The sequence below is a fragment of the Entelurus aequoreus genome, linkage group LG03 (genome assembly GCF_033978785.1).
Source record: "Entelurus aequoreus isolate RoL-2023_Sb linkage group LG03, RoL_Eaeq_v1.1, whole genome shotgun sequence".
Lineage (NCBI taxonomy): Eukaryota > Metazoa > Chordata > Actinopteri > Syngnathiformes > Syngnathidae > Entelurus > Entelurus aequoreus.
Window position 1 is genome coordinate 15,808,340 of NC_084733.1, and position 14,364 is coordinate 15,822,703.

A 14,364-nucleotide genomic window follows, 5' to 3' on the forward strand; every position below is an offset into this window, starting at 1 on the left:
CAAGAGAAGTATCCTACACTTCTCTTTTGTAAAGTAAATCTGAACAGCCGATATGGGCATCTACATCAACTATATGATTTGCCTGAGAAGCTGGAGAGGACAAACAAAACAAAAACAAACAAAAAACAAATATATATATATATTTTTAAAATTTTTTATTTGTGCCAGACGTAATTCTTTCGTGGCGGGCCGCCACAAATAAATGAATGTGTGGGAAACCCTGGCTTTGTTGATACTATTGACTTGTTGGAGTGCTAATCAGGCATATTTGGTCAGTGCATGACAGCAAGCTAATCGAAGCTAACATGCTATTTAGGCTAGCTGTATGTATATATTGCCTCGTTTGTAGCTATATTTGAGCTAATTTAATTTCCTTTACTTATGTCCTCTGTGTATTTATTTATATTTGCATGTCTCATGACACATTATCTGTATGTAATATTGGCTGCATGTCTGATAGTTGTTTGTGTGCCATGTTGTTCCAGACCACAGCAAACCTCACCCAGCTCGCAAAGATTGTTAAAAATCCATTAGAAGAAGACAGCCTGCCGTTTCTTTAAACTTGGACACACACATCTATACCTTTGGCCATTTTGAGCCAGTCATTTCCAGAAGTTATCTCATCCTGTGAGAAGCCTCCAATTTTACTAATGATTTCCAATGTTGCAAAAATATGTAGAATAAATATTAAAATACACCATTTCTGTCAACGAAGATTTGCATCAGCCTTTGATAGTAGGCTAATATAGCTAATATAGACACTTACATCATGTGTTGCCCTCCTTATAACACTTATTTATGACTTTTAATTTTTTGCGACTCCAGACAGATTTAATTTTTGCATTTTTGATCCTCTTTCAATATTTTGAGTTGCCGACCCACGGGTTAGGGAAATGTTTAAGAAAGTCCTCCGGTTAGAGTTTCAGGGTTAGAATTAGGGTTTATGATTTCAATTAGGGTTAGGGTGTAGAATTAGGCGACTGTTAAATTTAGGGGGGAATTGAAGGTTAGAGTTTTACTCTGGGTTTGCTTTAGGGTTTCGATTAGGTTTTGAGTTAGGGCAGGGATTGGGTTAGGATTAGGGAAATGGTTTGAGATAGTGCCCTGGTTAAAGTTACAATTAGGGTTTAAGGTTTTAGTTAGGGTTATGGTGTAGGGTTAGATGAAGCTCAAAGGTGGAGTTAGGGTTTTGGTTGGGGTTTGAGTGAGTGTGGGGTTTGGGTTAGGATTAGAGTTAGGGTAAGGGTTTGAGAAAGTGCTCTAGTTAGGGTTTTAAGGTTAGAATTAGGGTTTGAGATTTCAATTAGGGTTAGGGTGTAGGAGGCGACTGTTACCATCTGAAAACCTCTGAAAAATGCCTACCTCTTTAGGACCACCCTTTGTAGATATATAAAGATTTGTATTTACAACATTAATAATATATACATACTATGCACATATAAAAAAGCTTGTTGTGAAAATGATTTGGAATTTCACAAGAAAAAGGTCACAATTTCACAAGAAAAACTTAGAATTTTGGCAGTATTATGATAAAAGTCGCCATTTTACTCAACGCAAGTCAAAATGGTACAAGAAAAACTGAACATATGTGCAATATTACGATAAGAGTTGGAATTTTACTCAACAAAAGTCGCAATTTTATAAGAAAACTTTAACATTTTGGAAATATTATAATAATAATTGGAACTTTACTTGGCAAAAATTATGACAAAAGTCATAGTTTTACTCAAAATGTTTTACTATTTTACAAGTACAACAAAAAAAATTGCAATATTGTGCTAAAAGTCAGAATTTTATATGACAATTGTCACCATTTTGCATTAAAGAGTAATAGTTTTACATTAAAAAAAGAATGATTTCATGAGAAAATATTGCAATATTACAGAAACAGAAAGAATATGAGAAGTTGCTCCCAATTTTATAAGAAAAAAGTCAACACATTGTGAGAAAAAGACTGCTTTTAGTTAATTTATTTAGTTTTGAATTTTTTTTTGTAATTGGTTTTTAATCTTCATTATTTGCTTCTAGTTATTACAGTATGTCTCTATATATATATTTATTGTATTTTTTAAACATTTATTTTGGCCAAAGGGGACGCATTTCAATTTCTTACACACACTTATTATTACATATGTTGGCCAGAGGGGGAGCACTTCACATTTGTAGACACACTTGTTATTTTATATGTTGATCAGAGGGGGAGCACTTTTAAAACCGACACACAGTCAATTTGAAAAATCTCTCCTTTTTGGGACCACCCTAATTTTGATAGATTTCACCACCAGGGGGTGCAAATGAGACATTCTCTATTAGATGCAATGCTTTTCCTTATTGGGACCATGATTTATGTCCTAACTTGTTCACCGGAAGTTTCCCATCTGCATGGTATCAATACACGCTGCTCTGTAGGCGTCGAACTGCAGCGATGTGTACGACGGACTGAGTGCCAACAATACTAGGAGCTAGCAGCTACACAACAGCTTAGCACACACTAGCACATAAGCTAAACATACGTAATGTGTCTTTCATTGAATCAGAATCAGAAATCAGAAATACTTTAATATTAGTTAATTAGTTAGAACAATATTGCAGTCAGAAATGTGTCAATATAAACATGTATCAAATAATTATAGTTGCATGACTCCCGGGCGCGCCAACCGCTGCTGCTCACTGCTCCCCTCACCTCCCAGGGGGTGATCAAGGGTGATGCAGAGAATAATTTTGCCACACCTAGTGTGTGTGTGTGACAATCATTGGTACTTTAACTTAATATTACTTATACATACAAAGTCTCCAAGGCAGAAGCGCATTAGAAAGTATCCAGTAACAAACGAGTCCGCACCGTTCAACTCACTGCGTCATAAGCTTACTTAAATAAATCATTGTGGCCAACAAGGTTCGCCAAAAAAAAACAAATAACCTCTACACTTCAACTTAAAGACAGCATAAGTCCATTCCAGATAGTTCATACATAAGTTAGTGTTTTTCATACCTACCATTGTTCTCTGACTAATTTTACTTTACTTTATAATATGTTGTGAAAAGGAAATGTCATAATTTTTGGAAGCTCATCTTGTATTTGACTTTGTTTATAGGGTTAGGCGCAATAAGTGTTCAACTTCAGCCTAAACCCTTCCGGTCTGCAACATTTTGAATTTATGAACGTACAACTGTTTGTTTATGTAAAACTGTTAGTTTATTTTGTTGACCATTGACCGAAGAAATAATAATAAACTAAACTAAACTAAACTTGATCAAACATGTACTAACATTCCCCACTACAAAATAATTAAAGTATGCATGATTTGTGCTGATATCGTATCAAATCAATATCGGTATCGTCCAATACGCAAGGTTTCAATATTGGTGTCGTATTGGAAGTGAAAAAGGGACACACTACCCTCAACCCTATTATTGAAGCCAAACCTTCATAGTAAACTAAACCCTAAAATAAATGCAACGTTTTTAGCAGAGTTCCTTACTTTACGACATCGTTTTTTCATCTTTTAATTCCTGCTTTGCTTCCTCGTACGCCATATTGCCGCACGAAACTAATGCCGGTCACGAGTCCCAACCACTGCGGGATATTAGCGTGCGAGTGCGCTGAATGATTGTTTGATGTCAGCGCTGATGCTATTAATGTGACCGCTGATTGGAGAACATCCGTCATAATGTTTCTGCAGGGAGGAAATAATAAGACGCATGATCTGCATAGCGACCAAGAATATTAGTGTGCAGATCACAGATAAACAAGCACAGATTCAGATTCGAAGGATGTTTGCCTTAAGCCAGGGGTGTCCAAACTTTTTCCACTGAGGGCCACACACACTGAAAAATCAAAGCAAGCGGGGGCCATTTTGATATTTTTTATTTTAAAAACCAATACGATATATGTATAAAAAATATACATTTAGGCCGCCACTCAGGCTTGACCCAAAGGGTTTTGGTCAAAAAAATATAAAAAATGTGTCATTATTCAGCATTATTATTTGTATTATTATTCAAGTTTTAAATCTCTAGATCATCGGTGTCCAAAGTACGGCCCGGGGGCCATTTGCGGCCCGTAGCTAATTGTTTACTGGCCCGCCACACATTCTGGAAATGCTATTGCAAAAAATAAAAATGAACATTAAAAAAAGTGGAATGAGGTGAAATCTAACAAGAAAAAGTTGCAATGTTGACACAAAAGCTGCCATGCAGGCTGTTTTTTTTCTTTTGTCTTTCTTTCTTTTTCTTTTTTTGCCACTGCTCAAAAAAAAAAAAAGACAAAAAAATCCATGTTATAATCAATTGTTTTAAAAGCTCCAATTAGTTCAAATGTTTCACTTTAAAATGTTTTATGTGGTAAATATTGCATATATTGTGTAGTTGCCATAAAAAAAACAAAGTTTTCTTTGACAAAAGAGCATAAAACAAACAAAATAATAGTTCAAACGTAAAATCGACAGATATATCTGAAGTTGATCTCGTAACTTAAGTGATGAAAGTAAAAAAAATAAAAATGTATCACTTTATGAGTGGGGCACCTTTTGGATCCCAAATATATTTAGTGGTATTTTATTTATCTTTTCACTGTGATGACTCAAAAATATTTAATAATTAAAATCAATGGTGTCCTGCATTATTTATATTTTAGGGCTCTAATTACTACATACTGCATATTTCAGTTTTACTATAAAAACAAAGTTGCTTTTGACAGAAAAGCCATAAAACCTTTTTTTTTTTTTAAGTTGATATAGAGATTTACTGTAAGCGTTAAATAAAAAATAATAATACAAATTAGACTTATTTTTAAAATTTTAATAACTGAGACCCTTTATGGTCCCCGGGACCCCTAAAGGTAAAATAAATACAAAAAATCCATATATTTTGTTATGGTTTGAAATGAAAAATATCAAAATGGCCCCCACATGCTTTAATTTTTCCGTTTGCGGCCCTCAGTGGAAAAAGTTTGGACACCCCTCCTCTAGATCAACATTAGGTCTATCTGTCAAAATAACCTTTTTAAAGATTTAAGTTGTATGCTCTTTTTGTCGAAGAAAACCCTGTTTTTTTTAATGGAAAAAAAGACAAAATATGCAATATTTTCACCCAATAAAATTTTGAAGTGGAATATTTGAGATTATATAATAATTGGAGCCTTACAAAGGTCAATAACTCATAACACCATTGATTTTAATTCATTATTATTTTTTTGAACATCCATTTTCTACCGCTTGTCCCTTTTGTGGTCGCGGGGGGTGCTGGAGCCTATCTCAGCTGCATTCGGGCAGAAGGCGGGGTACACCCTGGACAAGTCGCCACCTCATCACAGGGCCAACACAGATAGACAGACAACATTCACACTCACATTCACACACTAGGGTCAATTTAGTGTAGCAATGACACTTAAAAACAAATCACACTAAAATTATTTGGGATCCAAAAGGGTCCTACTCATTAAAGTGTTAAAAAAAGTTATATTTTTTAACTTTTCACACAATAATCTCGAGATCAACTTCAGATCTATCCGTCAATTATAAGTTTTATTGTTGTTTATGTTTTTTGTTTGTTCGTTTTAGGCCCTTCTTTAAAAAAAAAAAAAAAACAGCTTAGTTTTTTATATGGCAAACACAAAATATGCAACATTTTCCCCAAAAAATATCTCAAAGTGGAATATTTAATGTGACGTAATTGGAGCCTTGAATAGGTCAATAATTCATAATGACATTGATTTTGATTCTTTTTTTTTTTTTAAAGAAAGAAACAGCCTGCATGGCAGCTTAGTGTTATTAGAGTGAATATTGCAACATTTCCTTGTTACATTTCACCTGTTTGCTCTTTTATACCACTTTTTATGTTTTTATTTTTTTCTAAATAAAGGGGACCACAAATTGCATTGTTGGCTTTATTTTAACAAAAAATCTTATGGTACATTAAACATATGTTTCTTATTGCAAGTTTGTCCTTAAATAAAATAGTGAACAAACAAGACAACTTGTCTTTTAGTAGTAAGTAAGCAAACAAAGGCTCCTAATTTAGTCTGCTGACATATGCAGTAACATATTGTGTCATTTCTCATTGTATTATTTTGTCAAAATTATTAAGGACAAGCGGTAGAAAATGAATTATTAATCTATGTGTTAATTTATTGTTAATATCTGCTTACTTTCTCTTTTAACATGTTCTATCTATACTTCTGTTAAAATGTAATAATCACTTCACTACAATTCTTCTGTTGTTTGGATACTTTACATTAGTTTTGGATGATACCACACATTTGGGTATCAATCCGATACCAAGTACAAACGTAGTTACAGGATCATACATTGGTCATATTCAAAGTCCTCATGTGTCCAGTGACATATTTCCTGACTTTATAAACATAATACAAATTAAAAAAAAGGAAAAAAGATTTTGTGATGAAAAATAAAAAATATTGATGTAATCATAGTAGTATCGACGACATACGCTCCTGTACTTGATATCATTACAGTGGATGTCAGGTGTAGATCCACCCATGGCGTTTGTTTACATTTTGATGCCGGTGAGCTACGGTGTGTAGTGAAGCATGTTTAGCTATTCCTCGTCCTGCAGGGATGATACTTGTAAGAAACTTACTTTATTTGTCGCCATGGAGGCGAGGATTAGTGATTTAGAGGTAGCTAAAACACTGCCGACTGCGGCTAAAGTCCGCTAGCTAGCTAGCCATATTTTAAAACACCTCTTCTTGAGGGCGTTTTCAGTGTTATAACTTCACTTTTATCGTTAGTTTCTAAGTCAAAATGCGTCCGTTCTCCCTTTTCTGTCTATACACTGTGTCTGCTTGTAAGTACTCCGTGATTGTGCGCTGCCGAACATGCTCGTCTGCTCGTAAACCAGCAATGTCACAACGGTACTTTTTAGAGGCGGTATAGTACCAAATCTGATTTATTAGTATCGCGGTACTATACTAATACCGGTATACCGTACAACCCTATTTACATGAGTCTAGAAAATAAACAAAGACATGTGTATGTTTATTTAATATGAGTATTTACTCCCATAATTGACAGTCTGAATATTTTTACTTCTGAGATGTTTCCATTGAACATCCAGGCTGAAGAATCACTGTGTAATTGATTTTATAACGTAGAACCACTGCAATAAAAGTACCACTGCTAAAAAAAACCTCATAAAGTTGAATCAATTAAACTCGGGTTTGTATACTTGTTTGTTTTGAATGTATTAGAGGTAGATAGGAGTCGCTGTGCTCGTGTTTGTGGTCTTTAACTGGCTATTGCTGCCTTTTGGGGCTCTTTAACAACACCCTTCGGCTAATAAAAAGACGGACTCAAAGTCTCGAGTCGTTTTTTATTTGGGGTTTTGTTTCCCATACCGCAAAGTGAGCGGCTCCTTCACGGAGAAAGCCGCAATTAGAGGATGTTCTGCCTGAGGGAAGCTTCTAGAATGTTCTTGTCTGCCAGCGTGGAGGACGTGGCGCGGAGAAGGCTCTCTTGTATTTGTACAGGTGCTGCCGGCTTTAAACAGAGCGCCAACCTGCTCTTGCCGTCTGAGGACAGGTAAGGTAGGAAGTCCTCATACTAGTATAGAAATATTGCATATTGAGCAAGAACACAGAAAAACTGAAAAGCCGGGGTCAAAAGTCGGTGTTGTAGTTGAAAATAATGCACTATCAACTTTCTAATGTGTTGTTGATCGACACAATAGCAGTGTTTCCCCCAGAATATCTGTTAATTAACGTGGTGTCGCGTGAAGAAGCCTACAATTTTTGGTTGTGTTTTACGCTCTGTATGCTGAATGGCAATATACGATATATATCTCGATATTTTTTCCGTGAAGTAAAAACAAAACACAAAACAGTCCTAGTTACCTGAGATACTAAGTATGTCATCATTTTGACTTAGTAAATATTGACTTACTAAGACAAAATAATGACAAAGTCAAATTAATGACTTACTGTAAATAAGCGTTTGAAGAAAAGAGTTAAAAGTGGGGCCACATGCTGACATATGCTCAACCTCATCTTGCTTAATTTATTACAGCATTTTGGAAGCCTGTAGTTGATTTTTATTATGTAAATGTTATATTTTTATCAACATGTGATAGCAGGGACCCTGCCATTCAAAACTAGGCTGCTCCATTACTAAGGATTAATGTAACTATAGCTGCAAAAATAGTACAATAGCAATAGGAGAGACTATTCATCCCTGAACACCGTGGAGTTTATGTAGGCTTTATGATGCAGTTACATTATTATATAATTATCAGAGACAGAAACTCTTCATTTAACATAATGTCCTTTTTTGCTGCTTCAACACAGAAAAAGGTGAAGTGAAATAACTTAGTTTTTAACTGTAGGTCAATAATGCTTGTCTTTCTCTCAGACAGACAGGGCTTTGCTGTCCGTAACACACACACACGCATGCACACACCGCAAAATGAGCTAACGTTATGCTAAAAGCTAATTAGCCTTCACCCATACTTGCCAACACTCCCGTTTTTAGCGGGAGACTCCCGGTATTCAGCGCCTCTCCCGATAACCTCCCGGCAGAAATTTTCTCCCGACAAACTCCCGGTATTCAGCCGGAGCTGGAGGCCACGCCCCCTCCAGCTCAATGCGGACCTGAGTGGGGACTGCCTGTTCTCACATCCGCTTTCCCACAATATAAACAGCTTGCCTGCCCAATGACGTCATAACATCTAGGGCTTTTAGAGAGTAGAGTGCAGAACTGCGCACACAACAAGGAAACGCAGCAGAAGAATGAGGAAGTTACAAACATGGCAACGCCGTGGACGAGCAAGATGAAGAAATACGCTTGCAAGTTCCAAAACGAATGGAAACAAGAATTTCAGTTCATCCAGGACAGTTCGAAGGGGAAGGGGTATGTATGTTGCCTGTACATTTTGTAGAACAGACTTCTCCATTGAACACGATGGCCGAAATGATATACTGATTCATGAACGGAGAAGTTAAACAGGACAATGCTGCCATCTACTGGATAGCCTCCGGAACACTGAAATTCAAGTATTTATTTTATTTATATGTATAATAAAATAAATAAATATATATATATATATATATATATAGCTAGAATTCATTGAAAGTCAAGTATTTCATACATACATATATATATATATATATATATATATATATATATATATATATATATATATATATATATATATATATATATATATATATATATATATATATATATATATATATATATGAAATACTTGAGTTGGTGAATTCTAGCTGTAAATATACTCTCCTCTTAACCACACCCTTAACCACGCCCCCCACCCCCGACCACAGCGACCCCACCCCCCCACCTCCCGATATCGGAGGTCTCAAGGTTGGCAAGTATGCCTTCACCTCAAGGACTGCGAGCGAGTTGAGCTGCCGCTTATTTTTTTAGAATGTCAACGGGCTCATTGTGATGTTACTAGTAGTTGACTGGGAGGTGTTTATTATAATTTGGGGAGAGTCCGCTGCATTATGCTCACATGCTAAACACCTTTCTGCTAACCCGCACCGTCTCTCCTCTCTGCCTGCCTCTGCCGTGAGCACTGACTCCATGCGCTCTGAATACTCATTGCTGATTGGCTGTTACCGCTCTGAATACGCACTGCTGATTGGCTGTTACCGCTCAGCGTGTAACCAATCAGACGGTTGTGAGGGTGGGACAATGCTGGGTGCTGCAGAGACGTACTGACGGAGGCAGAGGCAGTACGAAGCGTAGCAGCTTGTTAAGACTTCAGTTTAGCACCAAATGATAATATAAATACATGTAATAAAGTTAAATACAAATAAGGCAACAAGAGAAGTATCTTACACTTCTCTTTTGTAAAGTAAATCTGAACAGCCGATTTGGGCATCTACATCAACTATATGATTTGCCTGAGAAGCTGGACAGGACAAAAAAAAAAAAAAAAAAAAAAAAAAAAAAATATATATATATATATATATATATATATATATATATATATATATATATATATATATATATATATATATATATATATATATATATTTTAAGACTTTAGTTTAGGCGGTGGCCATTTGTTGTTAAGGCGCCCACCTTAACAACAAAGCGCTGCGGGAAACGTGTGGCTAACATTATGGAATTAGCAGGTGTTCGCTTTTGGGAAGTGCTTCTCAATAATTTTTTGTCACACAACAGTTAATTCACACATAGTCGCACACGATAGACTTTTGGATCCGTCACACTTCATTCCCTGGTTTATTATATTATTTTCTTATTTATATGTATATCTTTCACATGTATATAAATAAACATAGAGTTAACTACGTCCCTGTTGTCCGTGCCGTCTTCTTCCCCTGTACAAACCATAACACGTACAGTGAAAAGGTTTAACGATGGGCCACAGTTTGACCCTGGAACAGACGATTCATTATGTACTATTGGGAAATGGTCTCTCTCGGACCAAATTGAGAACTTCCACTGTAATCGAAATATTCATTAGCTTTCATTTCCAGGGGAGAAAGAGACAACATGGCGCAATGGAAGTTTGACATTTCACAATTTAAAAGTCTTCAGGCCAACATGACACATTGGGGTTGTTATTAATCACAAACGTGACAGCGAGAGCCACAAGCACTTCTCCCCAAACATCTGTTCATCACAGACTCCCCTCTTAATAGTGACAGGGATATTTGCAACAAAAAAACACTGCACTTGCTATACATCGCCATTATTATTGTCAATTGGAGAATTGTATTTATTTTAAATAGGGTATCCACCATAAATATATTTACAATAATATAAAAGAATATTATGAGTAGTATAGTAGGACTTTTTTTTAGGACACAACGTACAGTACATAACTTACATAGATGAATAAAAACATACTTACTGTAAATCAGAGGTCTTCAACAGGGAGTCCGTGACCCCTAGGGTGTCCACAGAGGTACTGCAGGGGGGTCGTGACATTTTTAGTTAATCAGACTTTTTAAAAATACACTGTATTGCCAAAAGTAGTACCGAATAAGATTCATTAGTATCGCGGTACTATAATAATACCGGTATACCGTACAACCCTACTACATAGCGATTAGTGGCACAATGTTGCCAGCTAGTGAGTAGCGTGCTTGTTTCTAGCTAGCAATTAGCAGTCCTAGCTGCCAAGTAGCGATTAGCACGCTGGCTCTGGCTACTCTTGGGTTCAAAAAATGATAGTGAAAAACATCAGAGCAGTCCGCGAGAAATAGTTTCAACAAATGACTGATATTTATTTACATAGACAAAAACGATCCCCGGGTTGACTTCAAGCAAAATAACAAAAAGTAATTTAGCGATATTTCAGCGGTCAAAAAACTGTTTCACTCCTCAACAGACAAAAGAGACACGGTAGCAACCAGCTGTCATCACGTCCTAATTAGAGGACTGTCACCTGACAAAAAGATGTACAAAAACAATCATAAATAAATAGTAATTAATAATAAATAATCTACCTTAATCAACACAAAAGATTATTAGCCTCCAAATAGGCTCCAACAATGCTAGTTTCCAAGCAGCTATTGTCCTATACCAGGGGTCCGTAAGCTGGGTAACGTTTGCTGTGGTCTGGAACAACATGGCACACAAACAACTATAAGACATGCAGCCAATATTACATACAGTTAATGTGTCATGAGCAGTGTTGGGACTAACACCGTTAGTTTCGGCGGTAACTAGTAATCTAACACTTTATTTTTTATATTCAGTAACTCAGTTACCGTTACTACATGATGCGTTACTGCGTTATTTTACGTAATTTTTTATGTAGTATCGGCTAGAAACAGAAGATCTGAGTGTGTTTTATTGGAGCGCTGCAGTGTCGTCCTTATGAATGTTCTTGTGTCACAAGCCGGAGGCGCGCCCTGTGTGTGTCTGGGTGTGGGTGTGGGTGTGGGGAGGGGAGGAGAGGGGAGGGGTGTTTACTGACAACGGAGCCGCAGTCGAGTGCATACTTGCCAACCTTGAGACCTTCGAATTCGGGAGATTGGGGTAAGGGGGGGAGGGTTGAGGTGTGTGAGGGCGGGGGGCGAGGTTGAGATGGGCGGGGTTGGGGGGGGACGGGGTTTGGTGGTAGTGGGGGTGTATATTGTAGCCTGGAAGAGTTAGTGCTGCAAGGCATTCTGGGTATTTGTTCTGTTGTGTTTATGTTGTGTTACGGTGCGGATGTTCTCCCGAAATGTGTTTGTCATTCTTGTTTGGTGTGGGTTCACAGTGTGGCGCATATTTGTAACAGTGTTAAAGTTGTTTATACGGTCACCCTTAGTGTGACCTGTATGGCTGTTGACCAAGTATGCTTGCATTCACTTGTGTGTGTATGCAGATGCCGCTTATAACATGTGGCTGGGCATGCACGCTATTTGTATGGTCAAAAAGCGGACGTGTCGACAGGTTGTAGAGGACGCTAAAGGCAGTGCCATCACGGCACGCCCTTAATATTGTTGTCCGGGTGAAAATGGTTTCCCCGGGAGAGGGCGGGGCACTGAAATTCGGGAGTCTCCCGGGAAAATCGGGAGAGTTGGCAAGTATGGTCGAGTGTCTTAACATGGAGATATTTTCACTTCTTTTCTTTGTCGAGCACAAAGAAAAGAACAGTTTAGTTAAATGTAAGTTGTGTCTTGGATCAAAGATCCTGTCTACTGCTCAAAACAACAATTCAAATCTGCCTGGTTAGGCTTTGTGTATGTCACGTGTGCCTTCCTTAGGTGAAGCCAGGTTTACAGCTATGTTGTTATTATGCTGATTGTTACTTATGTATGTTATGTTGCAGCTATTTAAAATAGTTTTGTCAATTTGTTCTGCCCTGAAATAAATTGGCCCTTTGAAACATATCTTTGTCTTTGTGTGTTTTATGTAGACCACATTGCTTAGCAGAGTTCAGTGGTGCAAATGCATGTCAAGTTGATCAACAGATTGTATTATTCTCCAGTGCAATAACAGTACTGAAATGAAGGCTAAAAGGGCATTAATGGGAGCTTTTAAGTAACTGAGTAAGTAACTGAGTTGAAATAAAGTAACTAGTAACTGTAACTAGTTACTGGTTTTCAGTAACTAACCCAACACTGGTCATCATGAGACATGCAAATATGAATTAAAAACACAGAGGACATAAGTAAAGGAAATTAAATGAACTCAAATATAGCTACAAACGAGGCATAATGATGCGATATGTATATACAGCTAGCCTAAATAGCATGTTAGCATCGATTAGCTTGCAGTCATGCACTGACCAAATATGCCTGATTAGCACTCCACACAAGTCAATAACATCAACAAAGCCCACCTTTGTACATTCACGCACAGCATAAAACATTTGGTGGTCTAAATGAGACAAAGAAGGAGTGGCATAGAACACCTCTTACTGTGGCAGGTCGGAGAAATTTGTACACGTAACCAAACTACGGTGCGTTCAAGGACTGCCAAAATTAGCAGGACAAAACAACGCTCGCCACATACTCTCATCAGTGAAGCATGTTTAATATCAACAGTGGGATTTCTAACAATTAGGGAGGTTTGTGTCATGTTTGCTCAACAATATTAAAACAAAAAGGATACTTTTCCATTTTCATACACTTTTGTGAAAAAAAAAGAAGCTCCAAGGAGCCACTAGGGCGGCGCTAAAGACCCGCATGCCTATACTATACTGCATTATTTGACTATCTTGTTATTGCACAATAACAAGGTTCCTGTAGGACAGTTTTGATCTAAATCACAATGTTATACAGGATAATAGGTAGGGGGTCCTCGCTCTGTCCAGGTGGCCTTGGCCTGGAAAACATTGAAGACCCCTGCTGTGCATAGATATGTATGTAATGATAATGATAAATGGGTTATACTTGTATAGCGCTTTTCTACCTTCAAGGTACTCAAAGCGCTTTGACAGTATTTCCACATTTACCCATTCACACACACATTCACACACTGATGGCGGGAGCTGCCATGCAAGGCGCTAACCAGCAGCCATCAGAGGCAAAGGGTGAAGTGTCCATGCATCAACTATCTTCACTATTTTATATTAAAAAGCAGTGCAGTAGTAGAGAAAGCCACCTAATAATTCCTGCATGATAATGAATATACTGTATATTCCATTAAAAAAAAACCGTAGGCTCAGTTTTTCTTCATTAGATGACATCATATTGCAGCGACGTGAAACGTGCCCGCGAGAGGTCCAGACTAATCGTATTTTTACGAGCGAACATAAATCGCCGCCTTGCTCTCCGGCCCGCTTTCAAGCCGGCAGCGCTGGTTCCTCCCCGCGGTGTTCAGAGATTAGAGGAGCCTATAAATAGGAATGAAGTTGGTACATGCACACCAACATGCAGCACTTCTCAGCGCTCTTAGCCTGCGTCACGTCGCATACACT

The 14,364-nt window shown here is 37.4% G+C and overlaps 1 long non-coding RNA gene across 1 annotated transcript in view; it reads right to left on the minus strand.

Moving 5' to 3' along the window:
* The window catches only part of LOC133646211 (uncharacterized), a 24,147-nt gene extending 10,755 nt beyond the window's left edge, over positions 1-13,392 (minus strand). Inside the window, exons 1-2 of the long non-coding RNA XR_009825245.1 lie at positions 13,285-13,392; positions 10,861-10,917 (exon numbers count right to left, since the gene is read on the minus strand). This is a non-coding gene — a long non-coding RNA (uncharacterized LOC133646211). The remainder of the gene's footprint in view (positions 1-10,860; positions 10,918-13,284) is intronic.
* Between the last annotated feature and the right edge of the window lie 972 nt (positions 13,393-14,364).